This window comes from Rhinoderma darwinii, unplaced genomic scaffold (genome assembly GCF_050947455.1).
Source record: "Rhinoderma darwinii isolate aRhiDar2 unplaced genomic scaffold, aRhiDar2.hap1 Scaffold_2142, whole genome shotgun sequence".
NCBI lineage: Eukaryota > Metazoa > Chordata > Amphibia > Anura > Rhinodermatidae > Rhinoderma > Rhinoderma darwinii.
Genome location: NW_027462476.1, coordinates 21903 through 45527, shown reverse-complemented (window position 1 = coordinate 45527; position 23625 = coordinate 21903). Strand labels below are relative to the sequence as shown.

At 47.8% G+C, this 23625-nt stretch overlaps 16 non-coding genes across 16 annotated transcripts; all 16 read right to left on the bottom strand.

The window, feature by feature from the left end:
• Positions 1-68: 68 nt before the first annotated feature.
• Positions 69-259, bottom strand: LOC142701618 (U2 spliceosomal RNA). The gene has a single exon (XR_012866955.1). It is a non-coding gene; the product is annotated as a U2 spliceosomal RNA (small nuclear RNA).
• A 1276-nt stretch (positions 260-1535) lies between these two features.
• LOC142701595 (U2 spliceosomal RNA) lies at positions 1536-1726 on the bottom strand. The gene has a single exon (XR_012866934.1). It is a non-coding gene; the product is annotated as a U2 spliceosomal RNA (small nuclear RNA).
• Positions 1727-3022: 1296 nt separating this feature from the next.
• LOC142701617 (U2 spliceosomal RNA) lies at positions 3023-3213 on the bottom strand. The gene has a single exon (XR_012866954.1). It is a non-coding gene; the product is annotated as a U2 spliceosomal RNA (small nuclear RNA).
• Positions 3214-4505: 1292 nt separating this feature from the next.
• Positions 4506-4696, bottom strand: LOC142701616 (U2 spliceosomal RNA). The gene has a single exon (XR_012866953.1). It is a non-coding gene; the product is annotated as a U2 spliceosomal RNA (small nuclear RNA).
• Positions 4697-5984: 1288 nt separating this feature from the next.
• Positions 5985-6175, bottom strand: LOC142701615 (U2 spliceosomal RNA). Its single transcript, XR_012866952.1, has one exon. It is a non-coding gene; the product is annotated as a U2 spliceosomal RNA (small nuclear RNA).
• Positions 6176-7471: 1296 nt separating this feature from the next.
• Positions 7472-7662, bottom strand: LOC142701614 (U2 spliceosomal RNA). The gene has a single exon (XR_012866951.1). It is a non-coding gene; the product is annotated as a U2 spliceosomal RNA (small nuclear RNA).
• A 1288-nt stretch (positions 7663-8950) lies between these two features.
• On the bottom strand, positions 8951-9141 carry LOC142701613 (U2 spliceosomal RNA). The gene has a single exon (XR_012866950.1). It is a non-coding gene; the product is annotated as a U2 spliceosomal RNA (small nuclear RNA).
• A 1276-nt stretch (positions 9142-10417) lies between these two features.
• Positions 10418-10608, bottom strand: LOC142701612 (U2 spliceosomal RNA). The gene has a single exon (XR_012866949.1). It is a non-coding gene; the product is annotated as a U2 spliceosomal RNA (small nuclear RNA).
• A 1285-nt stretch (positions 10609-11893) lies between these two features.
• On the bottom strand, positions 11894-12084 carry LOC142701610 (U2 spliceosomal RNA). Its single transcript, XR_012866948.1, has one exon. It is a non-coding gene; the product is annotated as a U2 spliceosomal RNA (small nuclear RNA).
• Positions 12085-13371: 1287 nt separating this feature from the next.
• LOC142701609 (U2 spliceosomal RNA) lies at positions 13372-13562 on the bottom strand. Its single transcript, XR_012866947.1, has one exon. It is a non-coding gene; the product is annotated as a U2 spliceosomal RNA (small nuclear RNA).
• Positions 13563-14862: 1300 nt separating this feature from the next.
• Positions 14863-15053, bottom strand: LOC142701608 (U2 spliceosomal RNA). The gene has a single exon (XR_012866946.1). It is a non-coding gene; the product is annotated as a U2 spliceosomal RNA (small nuclear RNA).
• Positions 15054-16312: 1259 nt separating this feature from the next.
• Positions 16313-16503, bottom strand: LOC142701606 (U2 spliceosomal RNA). Its single transcript, XR_012866944.1, has one exon. It is a non-coding gene; the product is annotated as a U2 spliceosomal RNA (small nuclear RNA).
• Positions 16504-17791: 1288 nt separating this feature from the next.
• Positions 17792-17982, bottom strand: LOC142701630 (U2 spliceosomal RNA). The gene has a single exon (XR_012866966.1). It is a non-coding gene; the product is annotated as a U2 spliceosomal RNA (small nuclear RNA).
• Positions 17983-19290: 1308 nt separating this feature from the next.
• LOC142701605 (U2 spliceosomal RNA) lies at positions 19291-19481 on the bottom strand. Its single transcript, XR_012866943.1, has one exon. It is a non-coding gene; the product is annotated as a U2 spliceosomal RNA (small nuclear RNA).
• Positions 19482-20761: 1280 nt separating this feature from the next.
• LOC142701604 (U2 spliceosomal RNA) lies at positions 20762-20952 on the bottom strand. The gene has a single exon (XR_012866942.1). It is a non-coding gene; the product is annotated as a U2 spliceosomal RNA (small nuclear RNA).
• Positions 20953-22252: 1300 nt separating this feature from the next.
• Positions 22253-22443, bottom strand: LOC142701603 (U2 spliceosomal RNA). Its single transcript, XR_012866941.1, has one exon. It is a non-coding gene; the product is annotated as a U2 spliceosomal RNA (small nuclear RNA).
• Positions 22444-23625: the final 1182 nt, after the last annotated feature.

Genomic DNA, 23625 nt, shown 5'->3' with positions numbered 1-23625 from the left:
CAGAAAGACAGAAACAATAGCAAAGACAAAAAACACTTTTGGAATCTGCTTTTAGTCAACACATAAGGAAAGGGTGCACCGGTCCTGGAAATACTGCAATACCAGGTCAATGCGTGGAGTGGACAGAGCAAGCTCTATTTCCATCTCCCTGTTCTAAAAATCCATTTAATATATGGTCCCCAGATAGGGGACGTATCAGATATTAAACTGATAAGAACAGATACTACACTTGATCTTAGCCAAAAGGCCGAGAAGCGATAACCCGAACGGGCCGCGCGTTGCCCGAGCCTGCCCGATACTGCTGTTCAGCCCTTGCAGCGATTCAGCCTACTTCTAGGCAATTCCATGGGGCCCTGCAGGCTCACACACTCACAGCTACACGGGAGGTGAATAAAGGCCGGAGAGGAAGCCAGACAGGATTTGCTTCTTTTGCTTGCACCACAATGCAGTGCTGAAAGAGGAGGAATCTACATAAAAACGCCTTCCTGGCAACGCCCAAATGCCCTGCTGCCATGCAGATAAACACTGGCAGCGGCAGCAAGTGCATGCCCACAGCCACCCCTTGTTCCTTCACACCTTGTATCAGCTGTAATCCAGTCCAGTCCAGTGCTGCCTGCTGAGCAGCACTGACCAACACTGCCTGGGCCCAGGCTTTTATCTCTGAGGCCCCATTATGATGTCAGAAAGCTGGCTCTGGAATCCTGAGGGCTCCACTATGACACGTGCAAAGTTCCGTCTGAACTTTATATAAGACGGTGAGGCTCAGTCAGTCACTCAGTGTTGCCTGAGAGGGCAACACTGCAACAGCCGGCCGCCAGGCTGTCTTTTTTTTGCACAGCTAGTTGCCTCCAGGAGGCCACAAGAGGGAGACAAGGGACTGCAAAATGGAAAATAGGCATCCACCAACTTTACAGACAACTTCTCCTTGCTCCTACAACCTCCATCCTTGCACAGTTTGTTATTCTTCTAGGTAACATAGTAACAAATCCAAATTGCTGCTCTCTTTGTAGGCAAGCAAGGCTTTGTTGCAACTGCAATTCTTACTTCTTCTTGAAATGTAGGGACGACAGTACATTCCATCACATCCATCTAGTGTACACAGGTAGGTCCATTGTGGCGGGCAGGCGAGCGGGCGGGCTGCTTTATTGGCTGTTTGCTGTTCCCCTACTCCACTCCACTATTTGACTGTTGTGCTGCATCAATCAATCAATCAATCAATCAATCAATCAATCAATCAGTGGCTGGCTCAGGTGCAGCTCTTTAACTTACCTAAAAGGGAGGGCGGAGAGAAGACAAGGAAGGTGAATGAGGTGTTCCAATGTGAAATGCCGGAAACACAGAAACACAGACGACACACAACAAGAGGTGGCAATCTATTCATTAATTGCATTTAATCAATGAGCTCATTATCACTCATGCATTGTCCAACAGGTGTTGAAATAATGGGATTAAAAGGGGAGATCCCTTCAGAAAGACAGAAACAATAGCAAAGACAAAAAACACTTTTGGAATCTGCTTTTAGTCAACACATAAGGAAAGGGTGCACCGGTCCTGGAAATACTGCAATACCAGGTCAATGCGTGGAGTGGACAGAGCAAGCTCTATATCCATCTCCCTGTTCTAAAAATCCATTTAATATATGGTCCCCAGATAGGGGACGTATCAGATATTAAACTGATAAGAACAGATACTACACTTGATCTTAGCCAAAAGGCCGAGAAGCGATAACCCGAACGGGCCGCGCGTTGCCCGAGCCTGCCCGATACTGCTGTTCAGCCCTTGCAGCGATTCAGCCTACTTCTAGGCAATTCCATGGGGCCCTGCAGGCTCACACACTCACAGCTACACGGGAGGTGAATAAAGGCCGGAGAGGAAGCCAGACAGGATTTGCTTCTTTTGCTTGCACCACAATGCAGTGCTGAAAGAGGAGGAATCTACATAAAAACACCTTCCTGGCAACGCCCAAATGCCCTGCTGCCATGCAGATAAACACTGGCAGCGGCAGCAAGTGCATGCCCACAGCCACCCCTTGTTCCTTCACACCTTGTATCAGCTGTAATCCAGTCCAGTCCAGTGCTGCCTGCTGAGCAGCACTGACCAACACTGCCTGGGCCCAGGCTTTTATCTCTGAGGCCCCATTATGATGTCAGAAAGCTGGCTCTGGAATCCTGAGGGCTCCACTATGACACGTGCAAAGTTCCGTCTGAACTTTATATAAGACGGTGAGGCTCAGTCAGTCACTCAGTGTTGCCTGAGAGGGCAACACTGCAACAGCCGGCCGCCAGGCTGTCTTTTTTTTGCACAGCTAGTTGCCTCCAGGAGGCCACAAGAGGGAGACAAGGGACTGCAAAATGGAAAATAGGCATCCACCAACTTTACAGACAACTTCTCCTTGCTCCTACAACCTCCATCCTTGCACAGTTTGTTATTCTTCTAGGTAACATAGTAACAAATCCAAATTGCTGCTCTCTTTGTAGGCAAGCAAGGCTTTGTTGCAACTGCAATTCTTACTTCTTCTTGAAATGTAGGGACGACAGTACATTCCATCACATCCATCTAGTGTACACAGGTAGGTCCATTGTGGCGGGCAGGCGGGCGGGCGGGCTGCTTTATTGGCTGTTTGCTGTTCCCCTACTCCACTCCACTATTTGACTGTTGTGCTGCATCAATCAATCAATCAATCAATCAATCAATCAATCAATCAATCAATCAATCAATCAATCAGTGGCTGGCTCAGGTGCAGCTCTTTAACTTACCTAAAAGGGAGGGCGGAGAGAAGACAAGGAAGGTGAATGAGGTGTTCCAATGTGAAATGCCGGAAACACAGAAACACAGACGACACACAACAAGAGGTGGCAATCTATTCATTAATTGCATTTAATCAATGAGCTCATTATCACTCATGCATTGTCCAACAGGTGTTGAAATAATGGGATTAAAAGGGGAGATCCCTTCAGAAAGACAGAAACAATAGCAAAGACAAAAAACACTTTTGGAATCTGCTTTTAGTCAACACATAAGGAAAGGGTGCACCGGTCCTGGAAATACTGCAATACCAGGTCAATGCGTGGAGTGGACAGAGCAAGCTCTATTTCCATCTCCCTGTTCTAAAAATCCATTTAATATATGGTCCCCAGATAGGGGACGTATCAGATATTAAACTGATAAGAACAGATACTACACTTGATCTTAGCCAAAAGGCCGAGAAGCGATAACCCGAACGGGCCGCGCGTTGCCCGAGCCTGCCCGATACTGCTGTTCAGCCCTTGCAGCGATTCAGCCTACTTCTAGGCAATTCCATGGGGCCCTGCAGGCTCACACACTCACAGCTACACGGGAGGTGAATAAAGGCCGGAGAGGAAGCCAGACAGGATTTGCTTCTTTTGCTTGCACCACAATGCAGTGCTGAAAGAGGAGGAATCTACATAAAAACGCCTTCCTGGCAACGCCCAAATGCCCTGCTGCCATGCAGATAAACACTGGCAGCGGCAGCAAGTGCATGCCCACAGCCACCCCTTGTTCCTTCACACCTTGTATCAGCTGTAATCCAGTCCAGTCCAGTGCTGCCTGCTGAGCAGCACTGACCAACACTGCCTGGGCCCAGGCTTTTATCTCTGAGGCCCCATTATGATGTCAGAAAGCTGGCTCTGGAATCCTGAGGGCTCCACTATGACACGTGCAAAGTTCCGTCTGAACTTTATATAAGACGGTGAGGCTCAGTCAGTCACTCAGTGTTGCCTGAGAGGGCAACACTGCAACAGCCGGCCGCCAGGCTGTCTTTTTTTTGCACAGCTAGTTGCCTCCAGGAGGCCACAAGAGGGAGACAAGGGACTGCAAAATGGAAAATAGGCATCCACCAACTTTACAGACAACTTCTCCTTGCTCCTACAACCTCCATCCTTGCACAGTTTGTTATTCTTCTAGGTAACATAGTAACAAATCCAAATTGCTGCTCTCTTTGTAGGCAAGCAAGGCTTTGTTGCAACTGCAATTCTTACTTCTTCTTGAAATGTAGGGACGACAGTACATTCCATCACATCCATCTAGTGTACACAGGTAGGTCCATTGTGGCGGGCAGGCGAGCGGGCGGGCTGCTTTATTGGCTGTTTGCTGTTCCCCTACTCCACTCCACTATTTGACTGTTGTGCTGCATCAATCAATCAATCAATCAATCAATCAATCAATCAATCAATCAATCAATCAATCAGTGGCTGGCTCAGGTGCAGCTCTTTAACTTACCTAAAAGGGAGGGCGGAGAGAAGACAAGGAAGGTGAATGAGGTGTTCCAATGTGAAATGCCGGAAACACAGAAACACAGACGACACACAACAAGAGGTGGCAATCTATTCATTAATTGCATTTAATCAATGAGCTCATTATCACTCATGCATTGTCCAACAGGTGTTGAAATAATGGGATTAAAAGGGGAGATCCCTTCAGAAAGACAGAAACAATAGCAAAGACAAAAAACACTTTTGGAATCTGCTTTTAGTCAACACATAAGGAAAGGGTGCACCGGTCCTGGAAATACTGCAATACCAGGTCAATGCGTGGAGTGGACAGAGCAAGCTCTATTTCCATCTCCCTGTTCTAAAAATCCATTTAATATATGGTCCCCAGATAGGGGACGTATCAGATATTAAACTGATAAGAACAGATACTACACTTGATCTTAGCCAAAAGGCCGAGAAGCGATAACCCGAACGGGCCGCGCGTTGCCCGAGCCTGCCCGATACTGCTGTTCAGCCCTTGCAGCGATTCAGCCTACTTCTAGGCAATTCCATGGGGCCCTGCAGGCTCACACACTCACAGCTACACGGGAGGTGAATAAAGGCCGGAGAGGAAGCCAGACAGGATTTGCTTCTTTTGCTTGCACCACAATGCAGTGCTGAAAGAGGAGGAATCTACATAAAAACGCCTTCCTGGCAACGCCCAAATGCCCTGCTGCCATGCAGATAAACACTGGCAGCGGCAGCAAGTGCATGCCCACAGCCACCCCTTGTTCCTTCACACCTTGTATCAGCTGTAATCCAGTCCAGTCCAGTGCTGCCTGCTGAGCAGCACTGACCAACACTGCCTGGGCCCAGGCTTTTATCTCTGAGGCCCCATTATGATGTCAGAAAGCTGGCTCTGGAATCCTGAGGGCTCCACTATGACACGTGCAAAGTTCCGTCTGAACTTTATATAAGACGGTGAGGCTCAGTCAGTCACTCAGTGTTGCCTGAGAGGGCAACACTGCAACAGCCGGCCGCCAGGCTGTCTTTTTTTTGCACAGCTAGTTGCCTCCAGGAGGCCACAAGAGGGAGACAAGGGACTGCAAAATGGAAAATAGGCATCCACCAACTTTACAGACAACTTCTCCTTGCTCCTACAACCTCCATCCTTGCACAGTTTGTTATTCTTCTAGGTAACATAGTAACAAATCCAAATTGCTGCTCTCTTTGTAGGCAAGCAAGTCTTTGTTGCAACTGCAATTCTTACTTCTTCTTGAAATGTAGGGACGACAGTACATTCCATCACATCCATCTAGTGTACACAGGTAGGTCCATTGTGGCGGGCAGGCGAGGGGGCGGGCTGCTTTATTGGCTGTTTGCTGTTCCCCTACTCCACTCCACTATTTGACTGTTGTGCTGCATCAATCAATCAATCAATCAATCAATCAATCAATCAATCAATCAATCAATCAGTGGCTGGCTCAGGTGCAGCTCTTTAACTTACCTAAAAGGGAGGGCGGAGAGAAGACAAGGAAGGTGAATGAGGTGTTCCAATGTGAAATGCCGGAAACACAGAAACACAGACGACACACAACAAGAGGTGGCAATCTATTCATTAATTGCATTTAATCAATGAGCTCATTATCACTCATGCATTGTCCAACAGGTGTTGAAATAATGGGATTAAAAGGGGAGATCCCTTCAGAAAGACAGAAACAATAGCAAAGACAAAAAACACTTTTGGAATCTGCTTTTAGTCAACACATAAGGAAAGGGTGCACCGGTCCTGGAAATACTGCAATACCAGGTCAATGCGTGGAGTGGACAGAGCAAGCTCTATTTCCATCTCCCTGTTCTAAAAATCCATTTAATATATGGTCCCCAGATAGGGGACGTATCAGATATTAAACTGATAAGAACAGATACTACACTTGATCTTAGCCAAAAGGCCGAGAAGCGATAACCCGAACGGGCCGCGCGTTGCCCGAGCCTGCCCGATACTGCTGTTCAGCCCTTGCAGCGATTCAGCCTACTTCTAGGCAATTCCATGGGGCCCTGCAGGCTCACACACTCACAGCTACACGGGAGGTGAATAAAGGCCGGAGAGGAAGCCAGACAGGATTTGCTTCTTTTGCTTGCACCACAATGCAGTGCTGAAAGAGGAGGAATCTACATAAAAACGCCTTCCTGGCAACGCCCAAATGCCCTGCTGCCATGCAGATAAACACTGGCAGCGGCAGCAAGTGCATGCCCACAGCCACCCCTTGTTCCTTCACACCTTGTATCAGCTGTAATCCAGTCCAGTCCAGTGCTGCCTGCTGAGCAGCACTGACCAACACTGCCTGGGCCCAGGCTTTTATCTCTGAGGCCCCATTATGATGTCAGAAAGCTGGCTCTGGAATCCTGAGGGCTCCACTATGACACGTGCAAAGTTCCGTCTGAACTTTATATAAGACGGTGAGGCTCAGTCAGTCACTCAGTGTTGCCTGAGAGGGCAACACTGCAACAGCCGGCCGCCAGGCTGTCTTTTTTTTGCACAGCTAGTTGCCTCCAGGAGGCCACAAGAGGGAGACAAGGGACTGCAAAATGGAAAATAGGCATCCACCAACTTTACAGACAACTTCTCCTTGCTCCTACAACCTCCATCCTTGCACAGTTTGTTATTCTTCTAGGTAACATAGTAACAAATCCAAATTGCTGCTCTCTTTGTAGGCAAGCAAGGCTTTGTTGCAACTGCAATTCTTACTTCTTCTTGAAATGTAGGGACGACAGTACATTCCATCACATCCATCTAGTGTACACAGGTAGGTCCATTGTGGCGGGCAGGCGAGCGGGCGGGCTGCTTTATTGGCTGTTTGCTGTTCCCCTACTCCACTCCACTATTTGACTGTTGTGCTGCATCAATCAATCAATCAATCAATCAATCAATCAATCAATCAATCAATCAATCAATCAATCAGTGGCTGGCTCAGGTGCAGCTCTTTAACTTACCTAAAAGGGAGGGCGGAGAGAAGACAAGGAAGGTGAATGAGGTGTTCCAATGTGAAATGCCGGAAACACAGAAACACAGACGACACACAACAAGAGGTGGCAATCTATTCATTAATTGCATTTAATCAGTGAGCTCATTATCACTCATGCATTGTCCAACAGGTGTTGAAATAATGGGATTAAAAGGGGAGATCCCTTCAGAAAGACAGAAACAATAGCAAAGACAAAAAACACTTTTGGAATCTGCTTTTAGTCAACACATAAGGAAAGGGTGCACCGGTCCTGGAAATACTGCAATACCAGGTCAATGCGTGGAGTGGACAGAGCAAGCTCTATTTCCATCTCCCTGTTCTAAAAATCCATTTAATATATGGTCCCCAGATAGGGGACGTATCAGATATTAAACTGATAAGAACAGATACTACACTTGATCTTAGCCAAAAGGCCGAGAAGCGATAACCCGAACGGGCCGCGCGTTGCCCGAGCCTGCCCGATACTGCTGTTCAGCCCTTGCAGCGATTCAGCCTACTTCTAGGCAATTCCATGGGGCCCTGCAGGCTCACACACTCACAGCTACACGGGAGGTGAATAAAGGCCGGAGAGGAAGCCAGACAGGATTTGCTTCTTTTGCTTGCACCACAATGCAGTGCTGAAAGAGGAGGAATCTACATAAAAACGCCTTCCTGGCAACGCCCAAATGCCCTGCTGCCATGCAGATAAACACTGGCAGCGGCAGCAAGTGCATGCCCACAGCCACCCCTTGTTCCTTCACACCTTGTATCAGCTGTAATCCAGTCCAGTCCAGTGCTGCCTGATGAGCAGCACTGACCAACACTGCCTGGGCCCAGGCTTTTATCTCTGAGGCCCCATTATGATGTCAGAAAGCTGGCTCTGGAATCCTGAGGGCTCCACTATGACACGTGCAAAGTTCCGTCTGAACTTTATATAAGACGGTGAGGCTCAGTCAGTCACTCAGTGTTGCCTGAGAGGGCAACACTGCAACAGCCGGCCGCCAGGCTGTCTTTTTTTTGCACAGCTAGTTGCCTCCAGGAGGCCACAAGAGGGAGACAAGGGACTGCAAAATGGAAAATAGGCATCCACCAACTTTACAGACAACTTCTCCTTGCTCCTACAACCTCCATCCTTGCACAGTTTGTTATTCTTCTAGGTAACATAGTAACAAATCCAAATTGCTGCTCTCTTTGTAGGCAAGCAAGGCTTTGTTGCAACTGCAATTCTTACTTCTTCTTGAAATGTAGGGACGACAGTACATTCCATCACATCCATCTAGTGTACACAGGTAGGTCCATTGTGGCGGGCAGGCGAGCGGGCGGGCTGCTTTATTGGCTGTTTGCTGTTCCCCTACTCCACTCCACTATTTGACTGTTGTGCTGCATCAATCAATCAATCAATCAATCAATCAATCAATCAATCAATCAATCAATCAGTGGCTGGCTCAGGTGCAGCTCTTTAACTTACCTAAAAGGGAGGGCGGAGAGAAGACAAGGAAGGTGAATGAGGTGTTCCAATGTGAAATGCCGGAAACACAGAAACACAGACGACACACAACAAGAGGTGGCAATCTATTCATTAATTGCATTTAATCAATGAGCTCATTATCACTCATGCATTGTCCAACAGGTGTTGAAATAATGGGATTAAAAGGGGAGATCCCTTCAGAAAGACAGAAACAATAGCAAAGACAAAAAACACTTTTGGAATCTGCTTTTAGTCAACACATAAGGAAAGGGTGCACCGGTCCTGGAAATACTGCAATACCAGGTCAATGCGTGGAGTGGACAGAGCAAGCTCTATTTCCATCTCCCTGTTCTAAAAATCCATTTAATATATGGTCCCCAGATAGGGGACGTATCAGATATTAAACTGATAAGAACAGATACTACACTTGATCTTAGCCAAAAGGCCGAGAAGCGATAACCCGAACGGGCCGCGCGTTGCCCGAGCCTGCCCGATACTGCTGTTCAGCCCTTGCAGCGATTCAGCCTACTTCTAGGCAATTCCATGGGGCCCTGCAGGCTCACACACTCACAGCTACACGGGAGGTGAATAAAGGCCGGAGAGGAAGCCAGACAGGATTTGCTTCTTTTGCTTGCACCACAATGCAGTGCTGAAAGAGGAGGAATCTACATAAAAACGCCTTCCTGGCAACGCCCAAATGCCCTGCTGCCATGCAGATAAACACTGGCAGCGGCAGCAAGTGCATGCCCACAGCCACCCCTTGTTCCTTCACACCTTGTATCAGCTGTAATCCAGTCCAGTCCAGTGCTGCCTGCTGAGCAGCACTGACCAACACTGCCTGGGCCCAGGCTTTTATCTCTGAGGCCCCATTATGATGTCAGAAAGCTGGCTCTGGAATCCTGAGGGCTCCACTATGACACGTGCAAAGTTCCGTCTGAACTTTATATAAGACGGTGAGGCTCAGTCAGTCACTCAGTGTTGCCTGAGAGGGCAACACTGCAACAGCCGGCCGCCAGGCTGTCTTTTTTTTGCACAGCTAGTTGCCTCCAGGAGGCCACAAGAGGGAGACAAGGGACTGCAAAATGGAAAATAGGCATCCACCAACTTTACAGACAACTTCTCCTTGCTCCTACAACCTCCATCCTTGCACAGTTTGTTATTCTTCTAGGTAACATAGTAACAAATCCAAATTGCTGCTCTCTTTGTAGGCAAGCAAGGCTTTGTTGCAACTGCAATTCTTACTTCTTCTTGAAATGTAGGGACGACAGTACATTCCATCACATCCATCTAGTGTACACAGGTAGGTCCATTGTGGCGGGCAGGCGAGCGGGCGGGCTGCTTTATTGGCTGTTTGCTGTTCCCCTACTCCACTCCACTATTTGACTGTTGTGCTGCATCAATCAATCAATCAATCAATCAATCAATCAATCAATCAGTGGCTGGCTCAGGTGCAGCTCTTTAACTTACCTAAAAGGGAGGGCGGAGAGAAGACAAGGAAGGTGAATGAGGTGTTCCAATGTGAAATGCCGGAAACACAGAAACACAGACGACACACAACAAGAGGTGGCAATCTATTCATTAATTGCATTTAATCAATGAGCTCATTATCACTCATGCATTGTCCAACAGGTGTTGAAATAATGGGATTAAAAGGGGAGATCCCTTCAGAAAGACAGAAACAATAGCAAAGACAAAAAACACTTTTGGAATCTGCTTTTAGTCAACACATAAGGAAAGGGTGCACCGGTCCTGGAAATACTGCAATACCAGGTCAATGCGTGGAGTGGACAGAGCAAGCTCTATTTCCATCTCCCTGTTCTAAAAATCCATTTAATATATGGTCCCCAGATAGGGGACGTATCAGATATTAAACTGATAAGAACAGATACTACACTTGATCTTAGCCAAAAGGCCGAGAAGCGATAACCCGAACGGGCCGCGCGTTGCCCGAGCCTGCCCGATACTGCTGTTCAGCCCTTGCAGCGATTCAGCCTACTTCTAGGCAATTCCATGGGGCCCTGCAGGCTCACACACTCACAGCTACACGGGAGGTGAATAAAGGCCGGAGAGGAAGCCAGACAGGATTTGCTTCTTTTGCTTGCACCACAATGCAGTGCTGAAAGAGGAGGAATCTACATAAAAACGCCTTCCTGGCAACGCCCAAATGCCCTGCTGCCATGCAGATAAACACTGGCAGCGGCAGCAAGTGCATGCCCACAGCCACCCCTTGTTCCTTCACACCTTGTATCAGCTGTAATCCAGTCCAGTCCAGTGCTGCCTGCTGAGCAGCACTGACCAACACTGCCTGGGCCCAGGCTTTTATCTCTGAGGCCCCATTATGATGTCAGAAAGCTGGCTCTGGAATCCTGAGGGCTCCACTATGACACGTGCAAAGTTCCGTCTGAACTTTATATAAGACGGTGAGGCTCAGTCAGTCACTCAGTGTTGCCTGAGAGGGCAACACTGCAACAGCCGGCCGCCAGGCTGTCTTTTTTTTGCACAGCTAGTTGCCTCCAGGAGGCCACAAGAGGGAGACAAGGGACTGCAAAATGGAAAATAGGCATCCACCAACTTTACAGACAACTTCTCCTTGCTCCTACAACCTCCATCCTTGCACAGTTTGTTATTCTTCTAGGTAACATAGTAACAAATCCAAATTGCTGCTCTCTTTGTAGGCAAGCAAGGCTTTGTTGCAACTGCAATTCTTACTTCTTCTTGAAATGTAGGGACGACAGTACATTCCATCACATCCATCTAGTGTACACAGGTAGGTCCATTGTGGCGGGCAGGCGAGCGGGCGGGCTGCTTTATTGGCTGTTTGCTGTTCCCCTACTCCACTCCACTATTTGACTGTTGTGCTGCAATCAATCAATCAATCAATCAATCAATCAATCAATCAATCAATCAATCAGTGGCTGGCTCAGGTGCAGCTCTTTAACTTACCTAAAAGGGAGGGCGGAGAGAAGACAAGGAAGGTGAATGAGGTGTTCCAATGTGAAATGCCGGAAACACAGAAACACAGACGACACACAACAAGAGGTGGCAATCTATTCATTAATTGCATTTAATCAATGAGCTCATTATCACTCATGCATTGTCCAACAGGTGTTGAAATAATGGGATTAAAAGGGGAGATCCCTTCAGAAAGACAGAAACAATAGCAAAGACAAAAAACACTTTTGGAATCTGCTTTTAGTCAACACATAAGGAAAGGGTGCACCGGTCCTGGAAATACTGCAATACCAGGTCAATGCGTGGAGTGGACAGAGCAAGCTCTATTTCCATCTCCCTGTTCTAAAAATCCATTTAATATATGGTCCCCAGATAGGGGACGTATCAGATATTAAACTGATAAGAACAGATACTACACTTGATCTTAGCCAAAAGGCCGAGAAGCGATAACCCGAACGGGCCGCGCGTTGCCCGAGCCTGCCCGATACTGCTGTTCAGCCCTTGCAGCGATTCAGCCTACTTCTAGGCAATTCCATGGGGCCCTGCAGGCTCACACACTCACAGCTACACGGGAGGTGAATAAAGGCCGGAGAGGAAGCCAGACAGGATTTGCTTCTTTTGCTTGCACCACAATGCAGTGCTGAAAGAGGAGGAATCTACATAAAAACGCCTTCCTGGCAACGCCCAAATGCCCTGCTGCCATGCAGATAAACACTGGCAGCGGCAGCAAGTGCATGCCCACAGCCACCCCTTGTTCCTTCACACCTTGTATCAGCTGTAATCCAGTCCAGTGCTGCCTGCTGAGCAGCACTGACCAACACTGCCTGGGCCCAGGCTTTTATCTCTGAGGCCCCATTATGATGTCAGAAAGCTGGCTCTGGAATCCTGAGGGCTCCACTATGACACGTGCAAAGTTCCGTCTGAACTTTATATAAGACGGTGAGGCTCAGTCAGTCACTCAGTGTTGCCTGAGAGGGCAACACTGCAACAGCCGGCCGCCAGGCTGTCTTTTTTTTGCACAGCTAGTTGCCTCCAGGAGGCCACAAGAGGGAGACAAGGGACTGCAAAATGGAAAATAGGCATCCACCAACTTTACAGACAACTTCTCCTTGCTCCTACAACCTCCATCCTTGCACAGTTTGTTATTCTTCTAGGTAACATAGTAACAAATCCAAATTGCTGCTCTCTTTGTAGGCAAGCAAGGCTTTGTTGCAACTGCAATTCTTACTTCTTCTTGAAATGTAGGGACGACAGTACATTCCATCACATCCATCTAGTGTACACAGGTAGGTCCATTGTGGCGGGCAGGCGAGCGGGCGGGCTGCTTTATTGGCTGTTTGCTGTTCCCCTACTCCACTCCACTATTTGACTGTTGTGCTGCATCAATCAATCAATCAATCAATCAATCAATCAATCAATCAATCAATCAATCAATCAGTGGCTGGCTCAGGTGCAGCTCTTTAACTTACCTAAAAGGGAGGGCGGAGAGAAGACAAGGAAGGTGAATGAGGTGTTCCAATGTGAAATGCCGGAAACACAGAAACACAGACGACACACAACAAGAGGTGGCAATCTATTCATTAATTGCATTTAATCAATGAGCTCATTATCACTCATGCATTGTCCAACAGGTGTTGAAATAATGGGATTAAAAGGGGAGATCCCTTCAGAAAGACAGAAACAATAGCAAAGACAAAAAACACTTTTGGAATCTGCTTTTAGTCAACACATAAGGAAAGGGTGCACCGGTCCTGGAAATACTGCAATACCAGGTCAATGCGTGGAGTGGACAGAGCAAGCTCTATTTCCATCTCCCTGTTCTAAAAATCCATTTAATATATGGTCCCCAGATAGGGGACGTATCAGATATTAAACTGATAAGAACAGATACTACACTTGATCTTAGCCAAAAGGCCGAGAAGCGATAACCCGAACGGGCCGCGCGTTGCCCGAGCCTGCCCGATACTGCTGTTCAGCCCTTGCAGCGATTCAGCCTACTTCTAGGCAATTCCATGGGGCCCTGCAGGCTCACACACTCACAGCTACACGGGAGGTGAATAAAGGCCGGAGAGGAAGCCAGACAGGATTTGCTTCTTTTGCTTGCACCACAATGCAGTGCTGAAAGAGGAGGAATCTACATAAAAACGCCTTCCTGGCAACGCCCAAATGCCCTGCTGCCATGCAGATAAACACTGGCAGCGGCAGCAAGTGCATGCCCACAGCCACCCCTTGTTCCTTCACACCTTGTATCAGCTGTAATCCAGTCCAGTCCAGTGCTGCCTGCTGAGCAGCACTGACCAACACTGCCTGGGCCCAGGCTTTTATCTCTGAGGCCCCATTATGATGTCAGAAAGCTGGCTCTGGAATCCTGAGGGCTCCACTATGACACGTGCAAAGTTCCGTCTGAACTTTATATAAGACGGTGAGGCTCAGTCAGTCACTCAGTGTTGCCTGAGAGGGCAACACTGCAACAGCCGGCCGCCAGGCTGTCTTTTTTTTGCACAGCTAGTTGCCTCCAGGAGGCCACAAGAGGGAGACAAGGGACTGCAAAATGGAAAATAGGCATCCACCAACTTTACAGACAACTTCTCCTTGCTCCTACAACCTCCATCCTTGCACAGTTTGTTATTCTTCTAGGTAACATAGTAACAAATCCAAATTGCTGCTCTCTTTGTAGGCAAGCAAGGCTTTGTTGCAACTGCAATTCTTACTTCTTCTTGAAATGTAGGGACGACAGTACATTCCATCACATCCATCTAGTGTACACAGGTAGGTCCATTGTGGCGGGCAGGCGAGCGGGCGGGCTGCTTTATTGGCTGTTTGCTGTTCCCCTACTCCACTCCACTATTTGACTGTTGTGCTGCATCAATCAATCAATCAATCAATCAATCAATCAATCAATCAATCAATCAATCAATCAATCAATCAGTGGCTGGCTCAGGTGCAGCTCTTTAACTTACCTAAAAGGGAGGGCGGAGAGAAGACAAGGAAGGTGAATGAGGTGTTCCAATGTGAAATGCCGGAAACACAGAAACACAGACGACACACAACAAGAGGTGGCAATCTATTCATTAATTGCATTTAATCAATGAGCTCATTATCACTCATGCATTGTCCAACAGGTGTTGAAATAATGGGATTAAAAGGGGAGATCCCTTCAGAAAGACAGAAACAATAGCAAAGACAAAAAACACTTTTGGAATCTGCTTTTAGTCAACACATAAGGAAAGGGTGCACCGGTCCTGGAAATACTGCAATACCAGGTCAATGCGTGGAGTGGACAGAGCAAGCTCTATTTCCATCTCCCTGTTCTAAAAATCCATTTAATATATGGTCCCCAGATAGGGGACGTATCAGATATTAAACTGATAAGAACAGATACTACACTTGATCTTAGCCAAAAGGCCGAGAAGCGATAACCCGAACGGGCCGCGCGTTGCCCGAGCCTGCCCGATACTGCTGTTCAGCCCTTGCAGCGATTCAGCCTACTTCTAGGCAATTCCATGGGGCCCTGCAGGCTCACACACTCACAGCTACACGGGAGGTGAATAAAGGCCGGAGAGGAAGCCAGACAGGATTTGCTTCTTTTGCTTGCACCACAATGCAGTGCTGAAAGAGGAGGAATCTACATAAAAACGCCTTCCTGGCAACGCCCAAATGCCCTGCTGCCATGCAGATAAACACTGGCAGCGGCAGCAAGTGCATGCCCACAGCCACCCCTTGTTCCTTCACACCTTGTATCAGCTGTAATCCAGTCCAGTCCAGTGCTGCCTGCTGAGCAGCACTGACCAACACTGCCTGGGCCCAGGCTTTTATCTCTGAGGCCCCATTATGATGTCAGAAAGCTGGCTCTGGAATCCTGAGGGCTCCACTATGACACGTGCAAAGTTCCGTCTGAACTTTATATAAGACGGTGAGGCTCAGTCAGTCACTCAGTGTTGCCTGAGAGGGCAACACTGCAACAGCCGGCCGCCAGGCTGTCTTTTTTTTGCACAGCTAGTTGCCTCCAGGAGGCCACAAGAGGGAGACAAGGGACTGCAAAATGGAAAATAGGCATCCACCAACTTTACAGACAACTTCTCCTTGCTCCTACAACCTCCATCCTTGCACAGTTTGTTATTCTTCTAGGTAACATAGTAACAAATCCAAATTGCTGCTCTCTTTGTAGGCAAGCAAGGCTTTGTTGCAACTGCAATTCTTACTTCTTCTTGAAATGTAGGGACGACAGTACATTCCATCACATCCATCTAGTGTACACAGGTAGGTCCATTGTGGCGGGCAGGCGAGCGGGCGGGCTGCTTTATTGGCTGTTTGCTGTTCCCCTACTCCACTCCACTATTTGACTGTTGTGCTGCATCAATCAATCAATCAATCAATCAATCAATCAATCAATCAATCAATCAATCAATCAATCAATCAATCAATCAGTGGCTGGCTCGAAGGTGAATGAGGTGTTCCAATGTGAAATGCCGGAAACACAGAAACACAGACGACACACAACAAGAGGTGGCAATCTATTCATTAATTGCATTTAATCAATGAGCTCATTATCACTCATGCATTGTCCAACAGGTGTTGAAATAATGGGATTAAAAGGGGAGATCCCTTCAGAAAGACAGAAACAATAGCAAAGACAAAAAACACTTTTGGAATCTGCTTTTAGTCAACACATAAGGAAAGGGTGCACCGGTCCTGGAAATACTGCAATACCAGGTCAATGCGTGGAGTGGACAGAGCAAGCTCTATTTCCATCTCCCTGTTCTAAAAATCCATTTAATATATGGTCCCCAGATAGGGGACGTATCAGATATTAAACTGATAAGAACAGATACTACACTTGATCTTAGCCAAAAGGCCGAGAAGCGATAACCCGAACGGGCCGCGCGTTGCCCGAGCCTGCCCGATACTGCTGTTCAGCCCTTGCAGCGATTCAGCCTACTTCTAGGCAATTCCATGGGGCCCTGCAGGCTCACACACTCACAGCTACACGGGAGGTGAATAAAGGCCGGAGAGGAAGCCAGACAGGATTTGCTTCTTTTGCTTGCACCACAATGCAGTGCTGAAAGAGGAGGAATCTACATAAAAACGCCTTCCTGGCAACGCCCAAATGCCCTGCTGCCATGCAGATAAACACTGGCAGCGGCAGCAAGTGCATGCCCACAGCCACCCCTTGTTCCTTCACACCTTGTATCAGCTGTAATCCAGTCCAGTCCAGTGCTGCCTGCTGAGCAGCACTGACCAACACTGCCTGGGCCCAGGCTTTTATCTCTGAGGCCCCATTATGATGTCAGAAAGCTGGCTCTGGAATCCTGAGGGCTCCACTATGACACGTGCAAAGTTCCGTCTGAACTTTATATAAGACGGTGAGGCTCAGTCAGTCACTCAGTGTTGCCTGAGAGGGCAACACTGCAACAGCCGGCCGCCAGGCTGTCTTTTTTTTGCACAGCTAGTTGCCTCCAGGAGGCCACAAGAGGGAGACAAGGGACTGCAAAATGGAAAATAGGCATCCACCAACTTTACAGACAACTTCTCCTTGCTCCTACAACCTCCATCCTTGCACAGTTTGTTATTCTTCTAGGTAACATAGTAACAAATCCAAATTGCTGCTCTCTTTGTAGGCAAGCAAGGCTTTGTTGCAACTGCAATTCTTACTTCTTCTTGAAATGTAGGGACGACAGTACATTCCATCACATCCATCTAGTGTACACAGGTAGGTCCATTGTGGCGGGCAGGCGAGCGGGCGGGCTGCTTTATTGGCTGTTTGCTGTTCCCCTACTCCACTCCACTATTTGACTGTTGTGCTGCATCAATCAATCAATCAATCAATCAATCAATCAATCAATCAATCAATCAATCAGTGGCTGGCTCAGGTGCAGCTCTTTAACTTACCTAAAAGGGAGGGCGGAGAGAAGACAAGGAAGGTGAATGAGGTGTTCCAATGTGAAATGCCGGAAACACAGAAACACAGACGACACACAACAAGAGGTGGCAATCTATTCATTAATTGCATTTAATCAATGAGCTCATTATCACTCATGCATTGTCCAACAGGTGTTGAAATAATGGGATTAAAAGGGGAGATCCCTTCAGAAAGACAGAAACAATAGCAAAGACAAAAAACACTTTTGGAATCTGCTTTTAGTCAACACATAAGGAAAGGGTGCACCGGTCCTGGAAATACTGCAATACCAGGTCAATGCGTGGAGTGGACAGAGCAAGCTCTATTTCCATCTCCCTGTTCTAAAAATCCAATTAATATATGGTCCCCAGATAGGGGACGTATCAGATATTAAACTGATAAGAACAGATACTACACTTGATCTTAGCCAAAAGGCCGAGAAGCGATAACCCGAACGGGCCGCGCGTTGCCCGAGCCTGCCCGATACTGCTGTTCAGCCCTTGCAGCGATTCAGCCTACTTCTAGGCAATTCCATGGGGCCCTGCAGGCTCACACACTCACAGCTACACGGGAGGTGAATAAAGGCCGGAGAGGAAGCCAGACAGGATTTGCTTCTTTTGCTTGCACCACAATGCAGTGCTGAAAGAGGAGGAATCTACATAAAAACGCCTTCCTGGCAACGCCCAAATGCCCTGCTGCCATGCAGATAAACACTGGCAGCGGCAGCAAGTGCATGCCCACAGCCACCCCTTGTTCCTTCACACCTTGTATCAGCTGTAATCCAGTCCAGTCCAGTGCTGCCTGCTGAGCAGCACTGACCAACACTGCCTGGGCCCAGGCTTTTATCTCTGAGGCCCCATTATGATGTCAGAAAGCTGGCTCTGGAATCCTGAGGGCTCCACTATGACACGTGCAAAGTTCCGTCTGAACTTTATATAAGACGGTGAGGCTCAGTCAGTCACTCAGTGTTGCCTGAGAGGGCAACACTGCAACAGCCGGCCGCCAGGCTGTCTTTTTTTTGCACAGCTAGTTGCCTCCAGGAGGCCACAAGAGGGAGACAAGGGACTGCAAAATGGAAAATAGGCATCCACCAACTTTACAGACAACTTCTCCTTGCTCCTACAACCTCCATCCTTGCACAGTTTGTTATTCTTCTAGGTAACATAGTAACAAATCCAAATTGCTGCTCTCTTTGTAGGCAAGCAAGGCTTTGTTGCAACTGCAATTCTTACTTCTTCTTGAAATGTAGGGACGACAGTACATTCCATCACATCCATCTAGTGTACACAGGTAGGTCCATTGTGGCGGGCAGGCGAGGGGGCGGGCTGCTTTATTGGCTGTTTGCTGTTCCCCTACTCCACTCCACTATTTGACTGTTGTGCTGCATCAATCAATCAATCAATCAATCAATCAATCAATCAATCAATCAATCAATCAATCAATCAATCAATCAATCAGTGGCTGGCTCAGGTGCAGCTCTTTAACTTACCTAAAAGGGAGGGCGGAGAGAAGACAAGGAAGGTGAATGAGGTGTTCCAATGTGAAATGCCGGAAACACAGAAACACAGACGACACACAACAAGAGGTGGCAATCTATTCATTAATTGCATTTAATCAGTGAGCTCATTATCACTCATGCATTGTCCAACAGGTGTTGAAATAATGGGATTAAAAGGGGAGATCCCTTCAGAAAGACAGAAACAATAGCAAAGACAAAAAACACTTTTGGAATCTGCTTTTAGTCAACACATAAGGAAAGGGTGCACCGGTCCTGGAAATACTGCAATACCAGGTCAATGCGTGGAGTGGACAGAGCAAGCTCTATTTCCATCTCCCTGTTCTAAAAATCCATTTAATATATGGTCCCCAGATAGGGGACGTATCAGATATTAAACTGATAAGAACAGATACTACACTTGATCTTAGCCAAAAGGCCGAGAAGCGATAACCCGAACGGGCCGCGCGTTGCCCGAGCCTGCCCGATACTGCTGTTCAGCCCTTGCAGCGATTCAGCCTACTTCTAGGCAATTCCATGGGGCCCTGCAGGCTCACACACTCACAGCTACACGGGAGGTGAATAAAGGCCGGAGAGGAAGCCAGACAGGATTTGCTTCTTTTGCTTGCACCACAATGCAGTGCTGAAAGAGGAGGAATCTACATAAAAACGCCTTCCTGGCAACGCCCAAATGCCCTGCTGCCATGCAGATAAACACTGGCAGCGGCAGCAAGTGCATGCCCACAGCCACCCCTTGTTCCTTCACACCTTGTATCAGCTGTAATCCAGTCCAGTCCAGTGCTGCCTGCTGAGCAGCACTGACCAACACTGCCTGGGCCCAGGCTTTTATCTCTGAGGCCCCATTATGATGTCAGAAAGCTGGCTCTGGAATCCTGAGGGCTCCACTATGACACGTGCAAAGTTCCGTTTGAACTTTATATAAGACGGTGAGGCTCAGTCAGTCACTCAGTGTTGCCTGAGAGGGCAACACTGCAACAGCCGGCCGCCAGGCTGTCTTTTTTTTGCACAGCTAGTTGCCTCCAGGAGGCCACAAGAGGGAGACAAGGGACTGCAAAATGGAAAATAGGCATCCACCAACTTTACAGACAACTTCTCCTTGCTCCTACAACCTCCATCCTTGCACAGTTTGTTATTCTTCTAGGTAACATAGTAACAAATCCAAATTGCTGCTCTCTTTGTAGGCAAGCAAGGCTTTGTTGCAACTGCAATTCTTACTTCTTCTTGAAATGTAGGGACGACAGTACATTCCATCACATCCATCTAGTGTACACAGGTAGGTCCATTGTGGCGGGCAGGCGAGCGGGCGGGCTGCTTTATTGGCTGTTTGCTGTTCCCCTACTCCACTCCACTATTTGACTGTTGTGCTGCATCAATCAATCAATCAATCAATCAATCAATCAATCAATCAATCAGTGGCTGGCTCAGGTGCAGCTCTTTAACTTACCTAAAAGGGAGGGCGGAGAGAAGACAAGGAAGGTGAATGAGGTGTTCCAATGTGAAATGCCGGAAACACAGAAACACAGACGACACACAACAAGAGGTGGCAATCTATTCATTAATTGCATTTAATCAATGAGCTCATTATCACTCATGCATTGTCCAACAGGTGTTGAAATAATGGGATTAAAAGGGGAGATCCCTTCAGAAAGACAGAAACAATAGCAAAGACAAAAAACACTTTTGGAATCTGCTTTTAGTCAACACATAAGGAAAGGGTGCACCGGTCCTGGAAATACTGCAATACCAGGTCAATGCGTGGAGTGGACAGAGCAAGCTCTATTTCCATCTCCCTGTTCTAAAAATCCATTTAATATATGGTCCCCAGATAGGGGACGTATCAGATATTAAACTGATAAGAACAGATACTACACTTGATCTTAGCCAAAAGGCCGAGAAGCGATAACCCGAACGGGCCGCGCGTTGCCCGAGCCTGCCCGATACTGCTGTTCAGCCCTTGCAGCGATTCAGCCTACTTCTAGGCAATTCCATGGGGCCCTGCAGGCTCACACACTCACAGCTACACGGGAGGTGAATAAAGGCCGGAGAGGAAGCCAGACAGGATTTGCTTCTTTTGCTTGCACCACAATGCAGTGCTGAAAGAGGAGGAATCTACATAAAAACGCCTTCCTGGCAACGCCCAAATGCCCTGCTGCCATGCAGATAAACACTGGCAGCGGCAGCAAGTGCATGCCCACAGCCACCCCTTGTTCCTTCACACCTTGTATCAGCTGTAATCCAGTCCAGTCCAGTGCTGCCTGCTGAGCAGCACTGACCAACACTGCCTGGGCCCAGGCTTTTATCTCTGAGGCCCCATTATGATGTCAGAAAGCTGGCTCTGGAATCCTGAGGGCTCCACTATGACACGTGCAAAGTTCCGTCTGAACTTTATATAAGACGGTGAGGCTCAGTCAGTCACTCAGTGTTGCCTGAGAGGGCAACACTGCAACAGCCGGCCGCCAGGCTGTCTTTTTTTTGCACAGCTAGTTGCCTCCAGGAGGCCACAAGAGGGAGACAAGGGACTGCAAAATGGAAAATAGGCATCCACCAACTTTACAGACAACTTCTCCTTGCTCCTACAACCTCCATCCTTGCACAGTTTGTTATTCTTCTAGGTAACATAGTAACAAATCCAAATTGCTGCTCTCTTTGTAGGCAAGCAAGGCTTTGTTGCAACTGCAATTCTTACTTCTTCTTGAAATGTAGGGACGACAGTACATTCCATCACATCCATCTAGTGTACACAGGTAGGTCCATTGTGGCGGGCAGGCGAGCGGGCGGGCTGCTTTATTGGCTGTTTGCTGTTCCCCTACTCCACTCCACTATTTGACTGTTGTGCTGCATCAATCAATCAATCAATCAATCAATCAATCAATCAATCAATCAATCAATCAATCAATCAATCAGTGGCTGGCTCAGGTGCAGCTCTTTAACTTACCTAAAAGGGAGGGCGGAGAGAAGACAAGGAAGGTGAATGAGGTGTTCCAATGTGAAATGCCGGAAACACAGAAACACAGACGACACACAACAAGAGGTGGCAATCTATTCATTAATTGCATTTAATCAATGAGCTCATTATCACTCATGCATTGTCCAACAGGTGTTGAAATAATGGGATTAAAAGGGGAGATCCCTTCAGAAAGACAGAAACAATAGCAAAGACAAAAAACACTTTTGGAATCTGCTTTTAGTCAACACATAAGGAAAGGGTGCACCGGTCCTGGAAATACTGCAATACCAGGTCAATGCGTGGAGTGGACAGAGCAAGCTCTATTTCCATCTCCCTGTTCTAAAAATCCATTTAATATATGGTCCCCAGATAGGGGACGTATCAGATATTAAACTGATAAGAACAGATACTACACTTGATCTTAGCCAAAAGGCCGAGAAGCGATAACCCGAACGGGCCGCGCGTTGCCCGAGCCTGCCCGATACTGCTGTTCAGCCCTTGCAGCGATTCAGCCTACTTCTAGGCAATTCCATGGGGCCCTGCAGGCTCACACACTCACAGCTACACGGGAGGTGAATAAAGGCCGGAGAGGAAGCCAGACAGGATTTGCTTCTTTTGCTTGCACCACAATGCAGTGCTGAAAGAGGAGGAATCTACATAAAAACGCCTTCCTGGCAACGCCCAAATGCCCTGCTGCCATGCAGATAAACACTGGCAGCGGCAGCAAGTGCATGCCCACAGCCACCCCTTGTTCCTTCACACCTTGTATCAGCTGTAATCCAGTCCAGTCCAGTGCTGCCTGCTGAGCAGCACTGACCAACACTGCCTGGGCCCAGGCTTTTATCTCTGAGGCCCCATTATGATGTCAGAAAGCTGGCTCTGGAATCCTGAGGGCTCCACTATGACACGTGCAAAGTTCCGTCTGAACTTTATATAAGACGGTGAGGCTCAGTCAGTCACTCAGTGTTGCCTGAGAGGGCAACACTGCAACAGCCGGCCGCCAGGCTGTCTTTTTTTTGCACAGCTAGTTGCCTCCAGGAGGCCACAAGAGGGAGACAAGGGACTGCAAAATGGAAAATAGGCATCCACCAACTTTACAGACAACTTCTCCTTGCTCCTACAACCTCCATCCTTCCACAGTTTGTTATTCTTCTAGGTAACATAGTAACAAATCCAAATTGCTGCTCTCTTTGTAGGCAAGCAAGGCTTTGTTGCAACTGCAATTCTTACTTCTTCTTGAAATGTAGGGACGACAGTACATTCCATCACATCCATCTAGTGTACACAGGTAGGTCCATTGTGGCGGGCAGGCGAGCGGGCGGGCTGCTTTATTGGCTGTTTGCTGTTCCCCTACTCCACTCCACTATTTGACTGTTGTGCTGCATCAATCAATCAATCAATCAATCAATCAATCAATCAATCAATCAATCAGTGGCTGGCTCAGGTGCAGCTCTTTAACTTACCTAAAAGGGAGGGCGGAGAGAAGACAAGGAAGGTGAATGAGGTGTTCCAATGTGAAATGCCGGAAACACAGAAACACAGACGACACACAACAAGAGGTGGCAATCTATTCATTAATTGCATTTAATCAATGAGCTCATTATCACTCATGCATTGTCCAACAGGT